This window comes from Falco rusticolus, chromosome 6, assembly GCF_015220075.1.
Source record: "Falco rusticolus isolate bFalRus1 chromosome 6, bFalRus1.pri, whole genome shotgun sequence".
Lineage (NCBI taxonomy): Eukaryota > Metazoa > Chordata > Aves > Falconiformes > Falconidae > Falco > Falco rusticolus.
Genome location: NC_051192.1, coordinates 41,884,823 through 41,905,334, shown reverse-complemented (window position 1 = coordinate 41,905,334; position 20,512 = coordinate 41,884,823). Strand labels below are relative to the sequence as shown.

General features: G+C 37.8%; 1 protein-coding gene across 8 annotated transcripts in view; it reads left to right on the top strand.

Annotated features, from left to right (window-relative positions):
* The window catches only part of TULP4 (TUB like protein 4), a 177,792-nt gene that overhangs the window by 23,655 nt on the left and 133,625 nt on the right, over positions 1-20,512 (top strand). Inside the window, exon 2 of one of the 8 annotated variants that reach the window (XM_037391554.1) lies at positions 13,455-13,642. The exons of 4 other annotated variants lie outside the window; for them this stretch is intronic. The gene's annotated coding sequence lies outside the window, so the exon portion shown is untranslated. 3 more of the 8 variants (XM_037391556.1, XM_037391553.1, XM_037391558.1) reach the window with 3 other exon arrangements.

Sequence of the window (20,512 nt, the reverse complement as noted above, 5' to 3'; positions counted from 1 at the left end):
GTTGAGGAAAATATACTGTATAAAAAAGTGTAATTTGAGCTCAGTCCTAGTGCTAGGAGTAGGTCTGTACGGTATTAATCCCTCCCTTGTATTACCAGAAGCTTAAGTACTTTTTTTTTATTAATAAAGGAATTGGAAATTGCTTTTTCTTCCAAAGATTTAAATGAGAGACCACTGATTAGAGAATGATGATGTGGCTTGGGAGATGAGGAATAAGATTATATGGAAAATTTTTACAATACAGTTTCGTTTTCAGTACTGTGTTGGTAGCTTTGCAATTGTTATTAATACAGAGAGCAGATGACCTGATTAGTGGTTGTTCTGGGCTAAAAGTGACTAGTAATGCTGAAAGATTTCATAGAAGATAGTGTCCTGTTTTCACGAGATGCAACAGTAAAGTCTTTTGTCACTGTCGTAGGGAGTTTATATTCAAAAAGTTGGATAGTTACTTAATTCAGTCTTCCCCTTCCCCCTTTGGAGTTGTGTTTAAATACTTCTGGTGTGAGGAAGCTTCTAGTTGGTTTGGAGAGAAAATATTTGTGATTTAATTGTCTAGTGCTGTGGTGCCAGAATGAGCCCTTGGTGCTTTTAGAATAGCATTGCTCATTGAAACTCCAGAAATTCTGGGAAAGTTCCTTCGTTTGGCTTTGAATCCGTGTGCTTCCTTGTCATCCAAGGATGAATGTGAAAACCAAGTGATGACCACCATTTGCTTTATGTTGGGCAGCGAATGAAAACTCTCCTAAAACAATCAAGTGACCTTTGTATGGTAAATGATACTATTTTTATAGTGTCTCCGTGAGTACATCTGCTACTGGCTGTCCATTTTTGGTTAAAGAAGATATAATGGGATAGATGTGTTGTGAGGATTTGGATCATATTGATTCGCCTCCAGCTATGTTGTCACAGTTTTGTTAAATATTATGGCTGATGGCGAGTGACATTTCTGATGTGCAACTGTGGGTTTGTTTTCACTTACCTTTACTTCTACTTTGATTTATTGGGTAGACTAAAAATGCATTGCTTTCTGAGCCTAACCATTGCTCAAGCACTTGGAATGACTTTTCTCCCTTGGAGTATCTTGAGAGGTTTGGGGTTTTGCCTTCTTCACAGGTAGGAGTAGTGTGGAAGCACTGAATGAAAGACCTTTAAATGCTTATGATGCTCAGTTCTGTTTGTATTTTGATTGCCTTAAATGACATTTTTGAGTGCACCTCCTCATGTGTGGGCTGATAACAATAGGCCTGAGGTGATGCAGGTTGAATGGTGAAAGTACTGGAGAACATACTAAAGAGTACATGGCTTCTTTCAGTTTGTCCTTGATTAGACTGGTGTTTTTAGGGGATGTGGTGTATTTTTTGAACTTTTTTTGTTGTTTGGTGTTTTGTTTGCTTTTGTTTTAATTTGTGGGGTTTTTTTTATTGGTTGTTTTTTTTTTTTTTGTTTTGTTTTTTAACAATGGTTAGGACAGTTTGTTCCAGTCTTTCTGGTTAAGGGTTGTGACCCTATTTCCAGGATGCTGCTATTGTTACTGTCTTTGCTTTCATTGAGATTTACAATTGCGCAGTTTTGTGGTATGCTAGGTGAGACTGTGTTTTGTTATTGCTTCCTTGTTCCCTCTACATCTTAATAGCACATGTAGTCAGGAAAGAAATCTTGGGGATTTTGTATTGTTTTAAAGCACCTCATTATGTTAACTGATCTAAAAATCTATCTGGAAAATTGCCCCAGCCTAAAAGTAAATAACAATTGCACGCAGACATACTTGGCTGCACAGCAAGATCTATTTTTAGAAAAGGGTTCTGTTCTGTTTTCACTTAATTTTGATGTTTTGGAGTTTTACCTTCATTAGAGAAATCTAATGAATTTTGGCATCTTTTCCAGTTCTTCCTAATAGATAAGTGTATGTATCCTCTGGATCAGATTTCAGAATCATCCGTGTAAGGGAAGCCCAGCTTATCCGTCAGATAACCTCAGGTATTTCAATAATTCCTAGTGTGTTCGAAGTTCTGCCTGTGCTTGTTTGGTGTTTACTCGAGTGGGGCCTTGGGGTTGGAAAGGTGAAATAGGCTGTAGGAGGTTGCTGCTATATAAATACAACATACTGAAACCCAGCTGCATTCCCATATAGATGAGTGTTCTGATAAAATGCTAGTTTTGTTTTTTAAATGAACCTGTGCCAGTCTAAGTTAAGTTACATTTGGTTTATATTTTTGCTGTGCATTAGTTGATTGCAGCAGCAGATGAGGATTTAGAATTCCTGTACTTCTCCCAGTTCTACCGTGAGCTTCTGTATTGCCTTGAGATGCTTAATTGTCTTTTACTCAGCAGTAAAATGGGAATAATGCTGTTTTCCTACTTCCAGGATCACAGAAGCTAGAAGAGCACTTCTAGGATGCAGGATAAAAGGTTCAAAGTTCAGGGTCATGTTAGAAAAAATCATTAAGCAGTTGGAAATGAGTCAAATGTTCACTCAGCTGAAGACGATTAGGATAGGTAAAGGTTAAACTAAGAAAGTTGCAGAAGAAGATAGGACTGAAATAGGACAGGCTAAGCTGCAAATACTGTTATGTGACTCCTTATTTCTTTGTTTTCTTGTTGATTCTTGAGACTGTGAACTCTTGGCCTATCACTTGACATCTGTAAACCATCAGACACAGCAAAGTAATGATAGTGCATGCCTGGATGAGGTACCTGTGTAGGGCACGTGTTCAGACATACTCACTAAAGCAGTCTTGTAGCTGAAAGATTCCTCCACCTGTTTGTAGCAAATAGTGAATCACAGAAAGGTACCCACAGTGTTGCTAAATCAGAATACAGTGTGTTGGGAGTTTTGGGAGTTAGCAATGACAAGTCCATATTGTTCATCCATTGGTAAGGATGTGTTTGTGACAGAAAGGCTGATGCAGCAGCTTAGTTCATTTTTTTTTTTTCTTTCTCTCCTGTGTAATAGAAAATACATCTGTAGAGTTTATCCATAGAGATGCTTTTTGGTCACATATTTTTGAGTGAGGTTGTGGGAGTTTTCATTTTCATAGTCCCTTAGCAATGTCTGTGTTTACTGAAGCAGTATGAATAAAGCAGGGATGCTCTTTGTTGAAAAGTCTCATCCTACCTGTTTGGGATTGTTTCTGGAGAACAGACTGCTAATTCCTATAATCATTTTCTTTAATACCTAACTCAGCTATTATGCCCCAGATTTATGTTTGAACAGTGTAGTATGCAATATGCAAAATATAATTTATGCATTTCATAGATTTATTAAGGCGAGAATTAAGCATTACGGTTATGTAGCCTAAACTAATGCACAGCACTTTCTTAGTTGGGTGCTTAGGTTAAACTAAAACAGTGTTCTTTTCAGAGAAAGTAAGACTTTAATTTGTGATACAGGTACGAAGCTGGTTCTTTCATGTAGTCAAGTGTTAATGGGCCTGTTCTTTTCTTGCATCTAGGTATAGGTAGAGACCTTGTGAAAAGTAGAATTGTACTTCAGGGCAAAGAGGCGAATATAAAATACCTTAGGTCACAGAGAAGAGTAAGAAAAGTGGAGAAGGTCCTTCCTTCTCATTTTGAGGCTTATCAGTGTTCTGGTGCAGATGTTTATTTGGAAATGTAACTGAACAAATGAAACATATCATAAAAATGCAAGGAACAAAATTTCATTCTTCCATAATTTTCTTCGATAGTTTCTCAGATTGTGGTGTGAGGCTTCCTGAGTGTCTCAGCTTGAGCTGCTTACCACTCTTTGTGATGTGTCTTGTTGACCTACCTTTTTTCTTCCTATTTTTTGAGAGACTTATTCTCTGTCTTCAGAGGTATACTTGCCACCTCTGAGTAGCTGGGTAAATTCAGGGGTGTCTCAGGGATTTAAGTTCATCAAAAGACGGTAATGCTGTCACGTTTCTTGCCTTGTCCCTCTACCTTTCTGAGTTTTTCTTTCAGGACAAGCTCCTGTGGCTATGTGATTGATACTGTGCATAGTTCCTTAAAGTGAGACCATTAACGTTTTTGCTCTCCAGACTCTGGTGTTTGTTAGTGGCCTGTACCATAGTACTCAGATCTTCTCCCTCAGGCTTTTCTTGCAGGATGTTTCAAAGCCATCTGCTTTAAAGTACAAATAAGTGATAATAGGGAGGGAAAAGTTGTGGGAGATGCTGGTTTCCATACCAAATAAAACTCACAGAAGTACACAGATTGTTTGGCAGCATTAGGATATGTAGTGCACTTTGCAGCACGCTTGCTGTGAACTGACAGCCAAAGACCTTTGTTCACGGTTTTGGAAAATTTCAGGCCCAGAACTCTGGTCAAAACACTATTCAGACAAAAACCAGTATATAGCCACTGCCCTGAAAGCCATAATCTCCTTGTATTGAGGTTGTCAGACTTAATATAGAGATGTCCTGTACTTTGTACTGTTTGAAGGATCAAAGGCTTAAACATGATGCTTCAAATTGTGAGTTATTTGCCCTAGAACCCATTCACATGGAGTATCTTCTGCAGAATTTTTCTGGTATTTACAAACAAAGTGGGCAAAAGCTTAGGTTTTCCTAGAGTAGGTTTGTTTAGTCTGTATTTGATTCTTTTTTTCTTTTCTCTTTTTTTCTTTTCTTTTTTTGTAGTCTAAATTCTGAATTCCTTACTGATGAGTCTAATTATTAACAAGACATTCTCTCATGCTGGTGATAAGTCTAAATCTGCCTTGGGACAATGACTGCTTTCTTAGCATGATGTCAGTAGAAAGCCTGAAAATGCTGCCACACAGCAGCTTGCTTTCTCAGCTAGAAAAAAATGTTTATTGTCAGTACCTTGTTAGATCCTTATTATCGTAGAAATTGATTGTATATAGTACAGTCGTAGCATCCTTCAGTCAGATGCCCTGGCTCTTTGTGGTTATACCTGCAATCAGCAGGGTATCATTGTGTGTTCATAGCTTGAGCATATGAAGATGTATTTTGCTGAACCTAGGCCTTGCTCAGCCGGAAAGGTTGCTTCCTGCTTTCCACTGCTTGTTTTTGGTGGATATTTGTGTCGTGCAGAAACAAAAATGAAACAAAGGTGTTGGTATTATGCACAGGTTTTGGGTTGAGACAGGCATATTGGTTGTCAAAGAGGTATTTTTTTTGTGTCCTGTCCTGTTCCCCCAGCCCCAGTCATGGTATATGATTACAGTAATAACCAAAAATGTGGCTGGAAAGAATCTAGCATGTTCTCTTTCCTCTCAGAAGTTTGCAGTCTGTGTTTTTTTTTTTAAGGCAAACACCTACTGTATACTTCTATCGGTTGGGTCTTTATGGGCATAATATGAAAGGAATCGCTGCCATCCTAATTTTTTCATCAGCATTTTAACTCTGTTTTGCTTAATTGTACATTGTTTTTCTAATAACATGCTTCTATCTCCCTGTGTGAACTTTATATCTAATTTATTGAGACAGGATTGTCTTGCGTGGTGGATTTTGCGAACATGTAATTTCTGATGTTAAATAATTCAAGATTTCATTGGTGTGCTAATAAAAAAATGCTTCAATAACTTCTGGGTTTGCTTTCAAAAATTTTTTTTTAGTGTAAAAGTGTCTTACAAATGCTGTTGCTAGACTGAAGGACCGATTCTCCCACCCCTCTCCCCCAAACCCTATATCCCTGCTAAGCTAATTAAACATCCCTTGTGCTGGTTGGCAGATGACACTCTACAGTGTGCATGTGCAGGCTGTTGGCCCGTTTACTCGATCCAGGAAATTGATACCATGCCTGAAGTCTGATTTGGGCCTTTTGCCCAAGAGCTTTAGCATCATGGCTTCAAAATAAAGCTGCGTGAATTCCACATGTTAATCTAATGCTCTTTTATCCCGTGAACTACCTGCCTGTTCTCAGTATGACCTTAATTCACCCCGTTTTCCCAAAAGGAAACTTTCTCCTTGTGTCTCTGCTTTCCTCTTAAGAGGGATTCCCTCCAGCTCTGTCATTAGCCGCAGGAGGGGGATTAATGTTTGTTGTGACCTGATGGCTCAGCTGGAAGGTAGCATATCAGTCACTGGTCAGGTTCAAGCCAGCTTCTAAAGGTTGACCTGCTGCTGCCATATGACACTGCAGGGTTTTGCAAATAACCATGACAGTTTTTCTTCCCATGTGTGCTTACATAGCTGGCTTTGAATGGGGGAGAAGAAGAAATACTGATTTCTGCATAGCTCCTCTGTTATGAACCTGACATACACAGTGTTCGTGCCATATTCAAACACCTGAAATCTTGTGTATGTTGAGATTTGATGTATGAAGACTATCTTTTCCTGAAGTTTTAAAGAAATAAAACTAGTAAGTCTAAAGGGCTGTAGTAGACAAAATGTGTGAAGTCTGGCTGTGGCAGTTTGATATGTGACAGTTTTCTCCTGCTGTACTTGGTAGAGGCTATCACCAGTCCACTGCTGAAGGATTAGAAGAGAACGTGTGCCTGTGCCTCATGCAATTTATTAGAATTTGGCTTTTTAGCTTGGTCTTATCTTCATTGTCAGCCTTTAAACTGAGATTCAGGACCTTCTTGTGTGGTGGTGGAAGTGCAGATATAGGTCCGTAATGGAGGAGGAGCCTTTCTGACAATACCATAGTGAAAAGTCTTCTTTTACTACAATATGTTAAAGAGCATTTACAGGGCAGCTAAAAATGGATATGAAAAGATACTGAGTTTAAGTGGAACTTTTTGTCTGTCTGTTGTAGCAAATGTAGCCTTTAGCATAAATTGTCAAATTTAAATAACCTAGCTTTGCTAATGTCTGAGTATATATTGCTTAAATATTTTTTGCTGAAGTTTTAAAAGTACATCATATCACTGAGATGAGGAAAATTGCTGGGTAAATAATTGGATTCAGTTTGCTGAAGGGGCAGATCAGCTTGCAATAGATTTTCTTCAGTAGGCATAGATGGAAAGGTGTGTGCTTATTTCACTATAGTTTATGTCAAATAATTTTTTTTCAAGGAGAAATTGAAAAGGATTGTTTTCCACTTAAAAACTGTAATAAAAATGAAATGTGATGTTGAGATCGGCTATTTCTAGTGATGTAGTGATATAATTTCAGAAAGTCATCTCAGTTCACTAGCTAAAGATAATGCTTCCTTTTATTTAAAAAAAAAAAATTAAAACCATCACTAATAGAGGCATATGAATCCAGAACATCTAGTGTAGTTGTATCTTATTAGTAACATTCTCTAAATCTTATAAAACATGGATTTGTGTAAATGGAATTCTAGTTTCCTTTGAAGCTAACTTGATACTTGTGGGTTTGGAAGATAATCCTAAAATGTAATCCTTTAAAATATTGCAACTTATTTTTGCTATCCGCAGCAACATTGGTGACATTAGATTTGACGGTTGGCAGTGGTAACTTCTTCTAGGCTGGGTCTTGGAACACTTCAGAGTAGGTACTCGCAGTGTTGCATATGTATATACCGTGTGTCAGTGGTGCATATGTGACAATTTGCAGAACATCTGGTCCAGAAAAAGAGAAGGACCATTTATTGTTCTTTAACATCAAATATGAAAATCATCAATCTGAATATATATCTGGTTAAAGAATGTAATTGCTTAAATGTGAATGTATTATATAGCATTAAAGTTAGAAAAATGAAATATCAAATAGGAGGTATAAGCTATGTTTAATTGCAGATTAACATCAGTTTAAGGTTACTATCTAGTAACAGGCTGTCTTTCAGAAAAGAAGTAGAAATGCAAAATTGAATTAAAATTGTGTATTTAAATCAAGTTTCTTTGGTTGATGATTGAAATGGTAACTATTCTTGGTTACTGTAAATCATTTTGAATTAACCTGGCCTGACTATCCATTTGCAGTGAACTGCAGGAAAAGTGGTTTGACACAAAATGTGTTTCACCTAATGTTGACAGATATGTTCAAATAACAAAAAAACCCCAAATAACAAAAAGAGCAAAAAGCAGAATGTTGGTTATGGCTTTTCCTGTGGATCCAAAATGTAAGTTTTTTGAAGCAAAGTGGAAATAAACAGGAAGACATCAGATGAGCCACACTCAGTGGCGATAGGATCATTGCACAGACTGGACACCGGTAATGGCAAATTCTTGCTTCTTGTTTCGATGCTGTCTTTCTCTTAAGTATTAAGGAGGATGCTCCAGCTCCATCCCATGGGGAGGTTCCATGGTGCAGCTGAGCTGGTCTAACATCTTGCTGTTTGTGAAATGTTTCCCAGCACTTAGGTCTTGTGGGTCCTGCCTGCTCCTTTGTGTCACCTCTTGACACTCATCATTTGACCCCTCAGTGAATTGGTCCAGCTCCATAAGGCCACAGAATACGCCTCACTTTTTTAGTATTTATTTTCTGATTTTTTAAGAAACTGGGTCTGCACAAGGAGATGTCAGACAGGCACCCAGCAGTGAACAGAGGGATGAGGGCACAACAGGTCTAGGAAGACAAATTGGAGTGGGTCGTAGCGGTAGCAGAGGTTAAGAAATCTTTCTGTGGCATAGGCTGCTTTGAACAGTTTGCTTGTCTTGCAGGCCTGTACCTTTAGTTTCCTGATCTGTTGCAACAGGAATCATACTTACTTACATTACAGCATTGCTGAAAAGACTTTTGAGATGTGTGCTTTCAAGGTGTTGTAAGTGGTGAGAAAGATCTTATAGAAGCAATCCTGCCTTACTGTATACTCAAGGTACTGGTACTTTTGCCATAAAACTTCATTTCTCAGGAGATGTGATGTCATAAAGCTGTTGGATTACCATTGATGATGGTAATTCTGCCAGTCACATTATCAGCTCTTCTGTTGAAGAATGACGAAGCTCTCTTATTATTAATGATTTTGTGGGAAGAGCAAGGCTAGCTGTTTGAGTCATTGAAGGTTGCTATGAGAAACCAGTAGGGTTTCCGTAGGGCATACCAATGTAATTATAGAAGCTTCTTTTGAAAATGTATAAGCTGTCAATTACTTCTAGCTCTACGTCAGAGCGAATAAAACAATAACAGATGTTGAACAGAGTGGATGAACTATGTGTATCCTGATTTTCTTTGCAACTACATGTGGCCTTCCAGAAGATAGACTTGGGTTTGCTTGTAGTCTGTTAGATCTCTGGCCGATCTGGGTGCAGTTCTGAGAAGCAGCGATAAAGGGCATTCACTTTCAATCTGTAGCAGTTGCTTTGTACTTCGGCTTTTGGCTCTTGTAAGGAGAGCAACAGATTCAAGAATCACAGAATATGTTGCATGGGGGAATGTTATGGAACTGCTAAGTGCCTTGCTATGCTCTGCTTGAAATTTTTGATAATTAAAATGTTTGAAGCATTGAGAGGGAATAATCCTGCAGTATCTGTAAGGCTCCACATAAGAAACAAACACAGTTTTGTTGTAGAACTTCCCAGTGTATGTACTCCCCATCCCAGCGGGAGTCTTGACTGCCCAGCAGAAGATGCTCTCTGTAATCGGATCCGTGCAGCTCTGCATTGCTGTGGTACATCTGTCTAGAATCTAGCAGTGTCTTGCTTTATTTTACTGTTCATATTGCTCTCTGTGAGATGGATTTCTTCATCTGAAATTAAAATTTGTAAACATGCAAGTACAAACTAAAGCTTGTGAATTACATTTATAAAAAGCCCCATTATTGGTTTCAGTCAACTGAAATACCAATTTAACATAGTTTTGGGATGTGAGCTTTAGCTTCTCAAGCTTTTTAGTCAACGTAAGATATGAGGTGATAGTTTTAGCTCTCCAGCCTTATTTGCTTACATTGGTTACAAGGATTCAGAAAGTACTTTGCTTCAGATGCTAATTGTAGTTAAGCAGCTAAAAAGAAATCTGTTATTTTATTGATATTTTGCCCTTGGGGTGGGGGAATCCATGAATCTTGTTAATCCTGTGTCCTACTTCCTTGATATCTAGCAGAAATAACAGCAGAAAAAAAATTAATTTATGCAAGATAATTAAATGGACCAGATAGGCATCACAGACAGTTCGTGGCTGTATTGGAATACCGAGGGTAGAATCTCTGTCTCTACATGGATGGAAATGGGAAAGAAGTTTTAGAGAGCTCCTGGGCCTAATTCTATACTTCGATCATTCTTGAGAGCGAGCCAAGAAAAGTTGGTTTTATTAGCGGGCCCCTTAACCCTTTGGGGTGTACTTGCTTAAGGACTTGGTGTCCAGCAAGGATGGACAGGAAAGGATGGAATTTGTTTTATGTTTTTTGTGGCTATCCATCAGCAAAATGTTGTTTACTCCCATTCTTAGTGATAGATTTTGGATGGACTGTTGTAGGAGTGACACTGTGAGGAATATTTGGAAGATATAACTGACACACTGCAAATCTGTCAGGTGCATTAATTTGTAAAATTATTCCTATATGATAATAATCTTTGGGGGTTTGGCTTTTTCAAGATTATTGTGGAACATTTATCCATTCACTGTCCATGTTATAGTTATTTTAAAGATATATTTCATGTTTGGAACAGTGTCTGCTACTTCCATGTGCTCTCTGATGGCTTTGCAGTTTTATTAATGCACTGAAATGCTCATCTTGGGAACATTATGGATTGATTACTTATCCTTCTTCCAGATAATCCCAACAGCCTTTCCGTATCCTACTTTGACCAGTGGTACAAGCATTACACAGCCCTTACACAAGAGAAATACGTTACGATATGGACACGAGGAGAAATAGCATTGGTAGTAATATGGCTGTTGCTGTGATGGTCTACAGTTATAAACAAGACAGGATATTTATTTGTAATTAGAAATATTAGAAAAAAATAGGCTGATTTCAGGCGAACATACAACCTTTGTGTTATATGCAAAGTATAACATTTTTCTTTTTTTTTTGTTTCATATCTTACATCATTTTAATCAAACAGTCCAATGCAGATTTGGTAGGTTGACAATCCAGTGAAGTCAGCATCTGTATCAGGTATTATTTGAGGTCTTAGAACCACTAACTACAATTTCCTATATTTAATTTAGGGTTTTCATTCTTTCAATACTTAGTAATAGAATTTTTGTATTCTGACAGTGTAATTTCTGTTTGTTCATCAGCTGTCTTTGTTTCATGCTGTCATTCAATAGCACAGTAAGTGAAAACTAAAACATCATTTTAGTTAGTGGGGTAGAATTTTCTTAAAATACCATTCTTGAGTTAATTTCAGAAGCTTTGTATCAGCTTTATGAAATACTGTATGTTTTACCTTTTTGTCTAAGTCATGTTTTGTGCATCTGTCTACTACAGATCAAATGTAATGGCTCTTTCAAGCAGATGCTGAAGTGTTGATTTCATCGCAATCTAGCTAGAATAGATAACAAGAAAGCATACAGTTTTCTTCTGGTAACCTGTTATTCTGTGGTTTGTGTATAAATACACAGTTAATGAGAAATTATTGAGGTGTCATGACAGCATTAGGTGTTGAAATAGTATACTATCTTCTGTTCCTTAAATCTATGAAGAAACTGGAATGTACTGATCCTCTTAAGCTATAGAATTGAAATCCTAAAAAGATTAAAAAGTTTTCATGTAATTTATTTTAATAGACTTTGTAAGCTCAAGGGGACCACTGACACTGAAAGATTATGATGTTACCTTGCCAAGCTGCTTACCACAAAAAGCAGCAGAATTTTCCTTGAGCAGTTTGCAAGCAGACTTTTTCAATACAGAAGAGGAACCTGTAGTACAGATGTTGAGTTTTATAGAGGGAACAATCAGAGTGGATTGTGTTGGTTGGTTTTTTTCCCTCTTGATTGTTCTGCTGTTTTACCCCTTCACATAGACATACAGAAGTAGCAGTTAGTATAGTAAATACGAGGGTTTTAGACAGCTGTAGAGGTACTTTGTGAAGTACTTCATAAAAAAATTATTGTACTAAACCAAGTTTGTCTAAATATATAGTAATTCTAGGCATAGAAGGAAAGAAGCGACTGTATGTAAGATAGCTTTAAAATTTTAGGTCAAAATTAAATTACGTATGAAATGACCTCAGATTGGTTTTATCTTACTATTATTATTACGTTTGGCTAGAATCTGCAAACATGACGGAATCCTAAGGAATTTACAATCATGTTAAAAAAAAAAGGCGGGGGGGAAGGGCAACCTGGCAACCTTTGCATGAGCCGGAGTATGGCCTATATTTGTCAGATTTAGCAGAAGCAGCCTGCTAAGTAGCACATCATCTACTAAATCCAATCATATTACTTCAATGATATTACTTTACTAAATCCAAATTTTTCAAAATGAAGTAGAAAATGTGTGAAGCTGACATTGTTCAGTTGAGTCAATCTTTTCTCTGGCTGTCTTGAAAAGTTTGCTATCTTCAGATGAAGATCCTTGTGCTCCTTGGGAAAGGTAGTAAGGTGAAGCTTGGCAATGGGAAAGAAGAAAATCCAAACAAATAATGCCAGTGAGGGTTTTTTCCACATGTTTAGTTGTGGGTAGCTTTTGCTTTGTGTGTATGTGAATGCATCACACAGTCTGTGTGAATATTTATCTAAAAGGCATAGATTTAACTGCAATAATTAATCTTCCTTTTTGATTTTAATGCTTTGTAGATGCTGAATCTGAGCTTTACCAAACACAAATCTTGTAACCATAGGTTAGGTAAAAATGCATTTAAGGAGGCATTGAGAGTTTTTCGTTAAGGAAAAGAAATAACTGGGTCCAAGAAGTTTGATAGTTACTGCATTTATATAGCTTCCTGGGGAAAAAATGAAATAGAATTAATTACAGAACTAGCTTGGAAGTAGTGAGAATATTACGTTAAAAACCCCACAAATCTGCATTTGTTTACTTTCTTGGTGAAACCTGAATATTCAATGGAGGAGCATTTTCATAACTTCATAGAGATTATAGTTAGAAGCAGGCACTATCTGGTAATTGTACAGTGTTAAAAGAATTACATGAAGTCTGGCTATCTTGGGATGTTACCATGTTAAAAAATAGATATACCAATACAGTATAAAATTAATTATATATTAAAAATTATACTTTTGAAAGGCTTGCTCTTGGCCGATTGACAAAGCTGAATAGGAAGAATCGGCATTTCAACTGTTTTTTAGGTAATTACAGAAATGAATTTTATAAACAAAATTTGAGCCGTGGCTTTTTTACATTCATAGCATTAAAGTGAAATGTTCGGAATTCCTACTTAAAATAATTCATGTGGCCCCTTGAATATACTTCTCTAGAGTTTCTGAGAATCTTTTTCTGGTCATTCATTTTAATCTGTGATCATTTTAAGAAATACTTTTGTATCATATTTAAGAAAATAGAAGACAGTCCTTGGTAGCTCTCCTTCCAGTGAATACCTCTGTAATCAGCAATTTTTACCTATTATGGGCCTCTTAATATAAAGGTTGTTGTGTCACAGTCGTGCAAGAAGAATGATAGAGGTGTTTGCGACTACAGCATGCTGCTGTTTCTTATCCTCACTTCAGAATTTTATCTGCCTATATCTTTCATATGTCTAGCAGGAGCATCTGGCCAGGATGGAGAGAATTATAATTGTGAAGACTTCTACAAAGTAAAACTACTTGGACACAGGATTGCTTTGCTGATTTACCTAGGTGCAGATCTGCCTTTCAGCTTGTCCACCAGAACATGACTCTGCGTAGAGGACCACTGCTTCTTGCTGGCCTCCTTGCTTCTGTCTGTACAGGTGACCAGTCAACACTTGGCATATTAATGCAGACAGAGCAGCTCAAAAACATCGTTTACCTAACTGGGCACATGCGTGTGCAGCTAATCTCATGTCCTCTGAGTCTTGCTAGTGAAACAACTTGCTTCTGTACGGAAGTCTTGGCTTTGCTGTAAGCATTTATTTAAAGCTCCCGGCTTTTAGAAAGGCCTCTTCAGTGACTCTCGCTTGTCAAGGTTGCCTCTCTAAGTAACCACTCTTTGAGTCTGTCTGTATTCATGGTATTATGTGCCTCTCTTAACCCAGAGACCTTGGCACAACCTTCCAGAGCCTTGAGGAAAAAACATGGAACTTGAAGCAGAAGGGGACAGGTATGGGGAAGTGATGAAGCTCTGTTCCTTAGCTTTGCATCTCTTTTTTTGGTGAGGGCAAGGGTATCCCTCCTCCGCATCTAGACCTCTAAGCAGTGGTTGTGGGGTGGCTATGAGTCCTCCAAACACAGACCGAAACCTTCCGTTATGGCACATTTGAGGGACAGTCAGGACTAGATTTGAGCTCTTGATCCCAAAGGCAAAGACTGAGAAACTCGAGCTTTTTGAAAACTGCAACTCTTGTCTTTCTGCATTCAAATAAATAAATGAATAAGTATATTCAACTCATTGAAGGTCTCCTGTGTGAGAAGTGCCTTGCTTCACAGCTCTAGCTGAGCAGCCTGTGGTGAGCAGAGGGCTGCACAGTGGGAAGCTCATACCCACAATCCACTTCACACCTGTGATGCTGCCTGCAGACATCGCCAGGAGCTCCCTCTCTGTAGGCTGACGCAGCATCCTTCCGCGCCGCAACACGCTGCGCTTGGAGTGCTTTGCAGCGATTATCAGATTTCTGACTGAAGTATGTCTTGCTGCCCAACAGAAATAATTCTTGTTTATGAGGATCTTCTGAATTTTAAAAACTGGTAGCCTCTATTATTTTCTCCCTTCGTCTCCCCCTCCTTTTTTAAATTTTATTTTTTTGTTCCCAGTGTTTCAGTGCATGTGTCACATACAAAGGTGTGTTGGAATTTTGGGGGAGAATATAAAAACTTTAATGAATGATCATAAGAAAGTATTCAAAGAGCCTGTGGGCAGATATTGGAGATAATTAGGAACTAGCTGTAACTGCTGCAGGCTCAAGGGATGTTTGCAGGCTGCAGAATGTTCCTACGGGAAGGAAATTGCTCTGTAATTACAGACAAGGTCAGTGCAGTCAGTTCAGTGGAAAAGAGATGGTGAGAGCTGGGGCTCCCTCCCTGGAAGATCCTTGAATGTCATTAATGAGACACAGTTGTTACCACTTTTTAAGTAAGTGTCCCCTCAAGTGTACATTGTATAAGCATTTGCTGTGCTGTGAGGGTTGCGGCCCTTCCTTGAGAGAGAAGATTGACACTCATAAGTGAAGGGAATTTCTTGGTCACCCTTCATATTTCTTCTAGTCTGTGAAGATTTTGAAAGCATGTTTCAGTGGTGTAAATCTCCATGTTTAAACAACTAATACATGCTATTTGTGCAGTTTTCTTTTCTGAAACAGGTCTTTCAACATCTGTCTGAAGCATTTCAGCCCATTTCAATTTATTTGGCAATGAGACATGATTTCATTGCTGATGAGTAGCTTTGGCTCCAGGACGTTGTGGTAGTGGTAGCCATCTTAAATTCATCCTCAAGAGACAAACTTTGCTTCCCTCCCTTCTGAGGGCAAACACATGACTTCAGAAATACTTGTGTGCCCAGAGTTTGTCATCAGAAGCCTTCAAGTGGCAACACCAGTTGCAAGTACTTCTCCCTTCTGTTTCTCATTTGTGTTGAACAGCTCCATCTTTTCCATTTTGCCAGTGCACCTGAATGTGGGACTGCGCTGGGATGTGTCCGGGATTGATTCAGTTTAAAAAAGAGAAAAGCTTTTGAGCACAGTTCAAACTGATTCAAACCAAGGCTGCTGTGGTGTCATACCTGCCACTGCCTTGCTTACATTGGCAATAGTGCTGCTGCACATACAGGGTGAGTTCACTGAGGGAAGCTCCCTTAAAATCAAGAGCAGTTTTTGGAGGGTAGGTTTTTGGTTATATCAGCCTTCTGAACTGCACACTTGGAAGACTGCTGGTGCTTCTGTTAGAAGAAGCTGGAGAGCTATGGCTTGTCACAAGGGAAGCTGAGAGTGCCGCTGAATAACAAACCAGATTTGTATTCGTTAAGCTGTTGTGAATCTTAATTTCTGGAATTTTTGATTGGATCATTTCTCTGGTGTAGTTCAGAGTGTAGCGCCTTGAATGCATCCTGGCATCCTGGCTTAAGTGAGGGGCATGATCTGCCATGCGAGAGGTTGAGAAAGAAACGATCAGAGCTGTGGGAACAGCAGTATCTTCCCTTTGTTTTGCAGCTGAATGCTTTGTGTTGTGAATTCTAACCTTCCATTATTTTTCTGGTTTTCTTCCCGCTATGTAAGCATAACAGATCTAGCATTATTTGACTCAGAGATTTCCCATGAGTGTTTCTGACCAGTAACTGATCAAAGGGACTTGCAGCAGTTCTTTTACAAGTGGATATAATATTTAGTCACCTAAAGTATATAGTTGCTAAAATAAGTATTTAAAAAACCAAACCAAAACCAGACAAAAAACCACACCTAAGTTAGATGTTCTCCTTCCTCCATGTTTTGGTAGGTTCTGTTTATCTCAAATATCCTTAGTTTTGAGGCTGAGTCTGTTCTGTAGTGCTTTTATCTTTTCTGACTTATTTTCCCTGCAGAAGTGTTTACCTCACTTCCTCCATAGGCAAGGTTTTTAACAATTTACTGTATTTCATGTCTTCAGGCCTCCATCATTTAGAGACTGTGTATAAATTTGGCAACTCACAATTAATAGCTTCTAATAGTTTGCTTAGCTGTACCACCCTTGGTGTTTTTCTTGAAAATATGTTTCCTGAAGGCTTGTTAAAACTTGTTTCTTTCTTGCTCTTCCTAACTGTATGTTTTTAATTTAACTCCCATTTAATCTGATGGTGTAGTATCAAGCATTGAAAGTGGAATATATATAATAGTTCTAAAAATACAGATAATTCCCTTGGTTTTCATACATGAAAAAAGATCTTGCAGTTTAAAAAACATACACAACATACATATATTGCTTTCTCCCCTATTTACAAGAACCCAGGGGGGTCATTCAGCACATCAGAAATGCCAACTGGCTGCTACAATTTTTTTTTTTTTTCACTTCTCTGAGTGTGTGGTTTGATGGAGTAGATGGTTATAAGTTTGTCAGAGTTTTGCGTTGAGATAAATTTTGTCAATATTCACAATGAATGTCTGCTGAACAGCCACTAATACAAGCTTTACTTTTGTCAGTCTGCCAACACACACATTTTTCTGTCAGTTTTATTTGCTTAGTTATATATAGGTGCATGTAACTCACATTACAGTGTCTGTATTAATGGACTGGTAGTTAGTATCACAGTGCCTGGTATTATACCTTTGCTACATACCTGTTTCTGTGTAGCTATTCTTCAGTTACCAATCTTTTACATCTCTTGAGTAGTGTGGCTGACTGCCTTGCCCAGGCCATGCAGCTGTCCCCACATAGGGGAACAGCTTCTAGAATTACCCAAGGACAAACATTGTGGAGAGAAAACCATTTAAGAACAAACAGTACAAAAATCAAGCATCTTCTTTTTTTTTTTTTTTTTTTTTTTCTTCTCCATGCTTCTTTCATTTTTCTAGGGGTGAAGAACATTTTTACAACCACTAGTTAGCTTATTGGTATTTGTTTAGAGTCACGTCCTCCAAATTAGTTTTTTGTTGTTGTGCAATACAAAAGAACGGTGTTAACCTCCATGACTTATACCACAACTGAAGGTGAATAAAGTGAAAATAATTAGAAGAGATGAGTGAAAGAAGAGGAAAACGCGTACTTACTCAAGTCAAAACTACATTTTCTCCCTATGGAGCTGGCCCTTTTTTAATGGAAAAAAAAATCCTTTCACTTCCAAACCAGTTATCTTTTCTTGTATGTACTTTAGCCTTTTAGGAATTGAGTAGTTAATTTTGTCAAATCATTTTCTTTCCTTTTGGATGGGATTATTTAATAATTTATGTTACTTCATAAGTTGGACTAAATAAATAACAAAATATATCATCTTGCCAGCTTCTAGGCCTGTAGTATTTATCCTGTAATACAGTGACTGTGTTACAGAATGTGCCAGTTCTGCAGAATAGTGTTCAGTGGTAACCTTGAAGGTTACTCCCACAGTCACCATTTAATAGCTGGTGGGATCACCTGCCATCAGCTTGTGTAGAACCAGTTGTGGTTTGATCCTTCAGAACAAAATGCAAATTTGTGGTCTCACGTTTTTTTAAAGCAGCTTGCTTTAAAAAGCAGCTTGCTTTAAAAAAAAGCAGCTTTGGGTACTGGTGGTGGGGTTTTTTGGGTTTTTTTTTCCTTCTTAGAGTGTAAAAGGAGGGAATACTGCATTTTCCTTTGACCTGATGCAAGTTTGACAGGAAGGAAATCTGGTTAAGCTGAAAAATCCTGAAATTTGGTAGCCTGACTTTTCAAAGACTCGGTAGCTTACATTTCTTTCCATAAGATGTTTGGGCAGTCAGAATCCTCAAAACACAGTCTCTGAGTCTTTATTTGTTTTGTTGAAGATAATTTAAAAATAATGGATACTCACCTGAATTTTCCTTCTCTGCTTTCCTTGCTCTCCCTGTCTCCTTTTATCCTCACCTTCAGATGCTCTGCTCTGGAGCCTTGAGGAGTGGGGTTTTGAATAAACATAAAATGCTGAAGAGCTTGCTGCAGCATTGGTACACTTGGCTGTGCATGACTTCTTTCTGTCAACAGAAGAGACAGCTCAATGAAAGATGCATGAGAACAAGCAAATATTTTTCTGGTTGTCCAACTGTGGCTTAACACTTACACTTTATGTAAGTTAATGGAAACAGTTAGGAGAGAAAAATGATGAGTTAAATATTGACACTAAAATATGAGAGCCACTGTTAATAAGCTCATTTTTAAAAATCAATACCTGAACTTATTTCTATAATGTGAAAACAGAACTTGTTGTTGATTTTGAATTTGAGAAGGGCTATGCTTTCAAAGCAAGATCAAATACTTGTGGATCTTGCTTTCCTGTGTCTCGGGTCTAGTATGTTTTTGTCTCTTTAGGTATCTGTACTTAAGAAACATTTTACATCGCTGGGCATAGACTCAAAACAATATTAGAAGATGAGTTCAAGTAGCATCTCCCTTTGTTAAAGGGAAAATCCAGAGCAAAAATATTTTCAGCTACGCTTTGAGAGTGAAAGTAGGTAACTGCAGTTTGTTGATACTCAAGTGTCCCAGTAGTGCTAGAAATAATTCACCAGCAAAAATAAGTATTTTTTCAGAATCCAGTGTACTTCTATGATTAGCCCTTGCCCTGCTCTGAAAGAAAAGGTGCATAAAGTTTGATTATAGAAAAATCTGCAGGTAGAAATTTAGTTTGGATGAGTTTCATCTGGAAGGCCAAGTCCTCTTTATGTGGGGAGCACAAATGGAATTCAGACTAGTGATAAGATCATGCAAGTAACACCTAGCTCTTCTATAATGCTCTTCATCCTAGGCTCATATACATGCTTTACAATAGAGGTAGTAGCCATTACCCTGGTGTTTTCTGGTGGGGAAAAAGGCAAAAAATTTGGTTTTAACATGTGAAAAAGAGCAGACTTGGGGGACTGCTGTAATAGCAGAAGAAGGGAAAGTGTCTAAATTAGTTACTGATTTTCTTGAGGGAAGACTAGCATCCGAGTCTTTTGATTAGGTTATTTCTTAGGAAATACCGAGTGGGTGGAAATGAAGGGAAGGCGAATGGAAGGAATTAAATCTTAATATATAATATATGTAATCTTAATTCAGCCTATCTTTTGAGTGCTTGACACTACAGTCTTAAAAGTATTTTTTTATCTTGTCTACTGAATCAAAGTACAACATAAAGGAAATGTTGACCCTCAGTGATTTAAAGGTAAAATGTTCTTGTAGGGTATATTGTATTGAGAGAGAGTTGTTTGAATAATGACTGGCTTTATTCCTTTTGTGGTTATTATAGATTTTCATCTCACCCTGTCCAGCATTCCTAATGCAATTAGGACATTTTTAAGAGGAAAGGCCTTTGGTTTGTCTAATCTTGACAGTGATGGTAAATGGGACTTAAGTGAGAGAAGGTTGTTCGCCAAGTTACAGAAGAGTCCTTTTCTCAAACTTTTTATTCACTGCATATAAAATTAACGACAGAAATTGCAAACAGATTTTGTGCAAAGCCACTGAATCTGTAGTTGTCTGTGTTTTAAAATCCACTTAAAAAGTCATGGTACTTGCACAGTTCAAACAATTCTCTTCAGCGCTTACCTCATGCTGCTCTTAACTGATGTTTCGGAGGTTTTCAGTTTTCTCAGTACACCAGGTTTTTTTGTTTCTCTGTAGGATGAGTAAAGGCTTTCAACATAATACACATGCCGCTAATATAAAATGCCAACTCTTGAATGCAGGTGTTTGTTAGGAAGACCCCAGTGGGTATGGAAAAAACCCAAAACTTGACAGGATCAAGTTTGCTTATGGGATAAGCACAGAAATTCTTCTTCAAACCATTGTGTTCTGAAAGTTTTTCTAAATTTTCCTTTATATAAACTTTCTTTGGACTGTAATTGAGAAGCACCATAAATCTGGAAAGTCTAGGTGACATTTCTCACATCCTATGATGAAAAAAATTGGTAGCAGCCATTATTTTTAAATCTTTAGTTAGTTGTAATGCTGAAAATTTCTGGTAGTGACTCACCAAACCTCATGGGCAGTGTTCTTGATAAGTGTTCTAGTCAAACAGTTTTGTA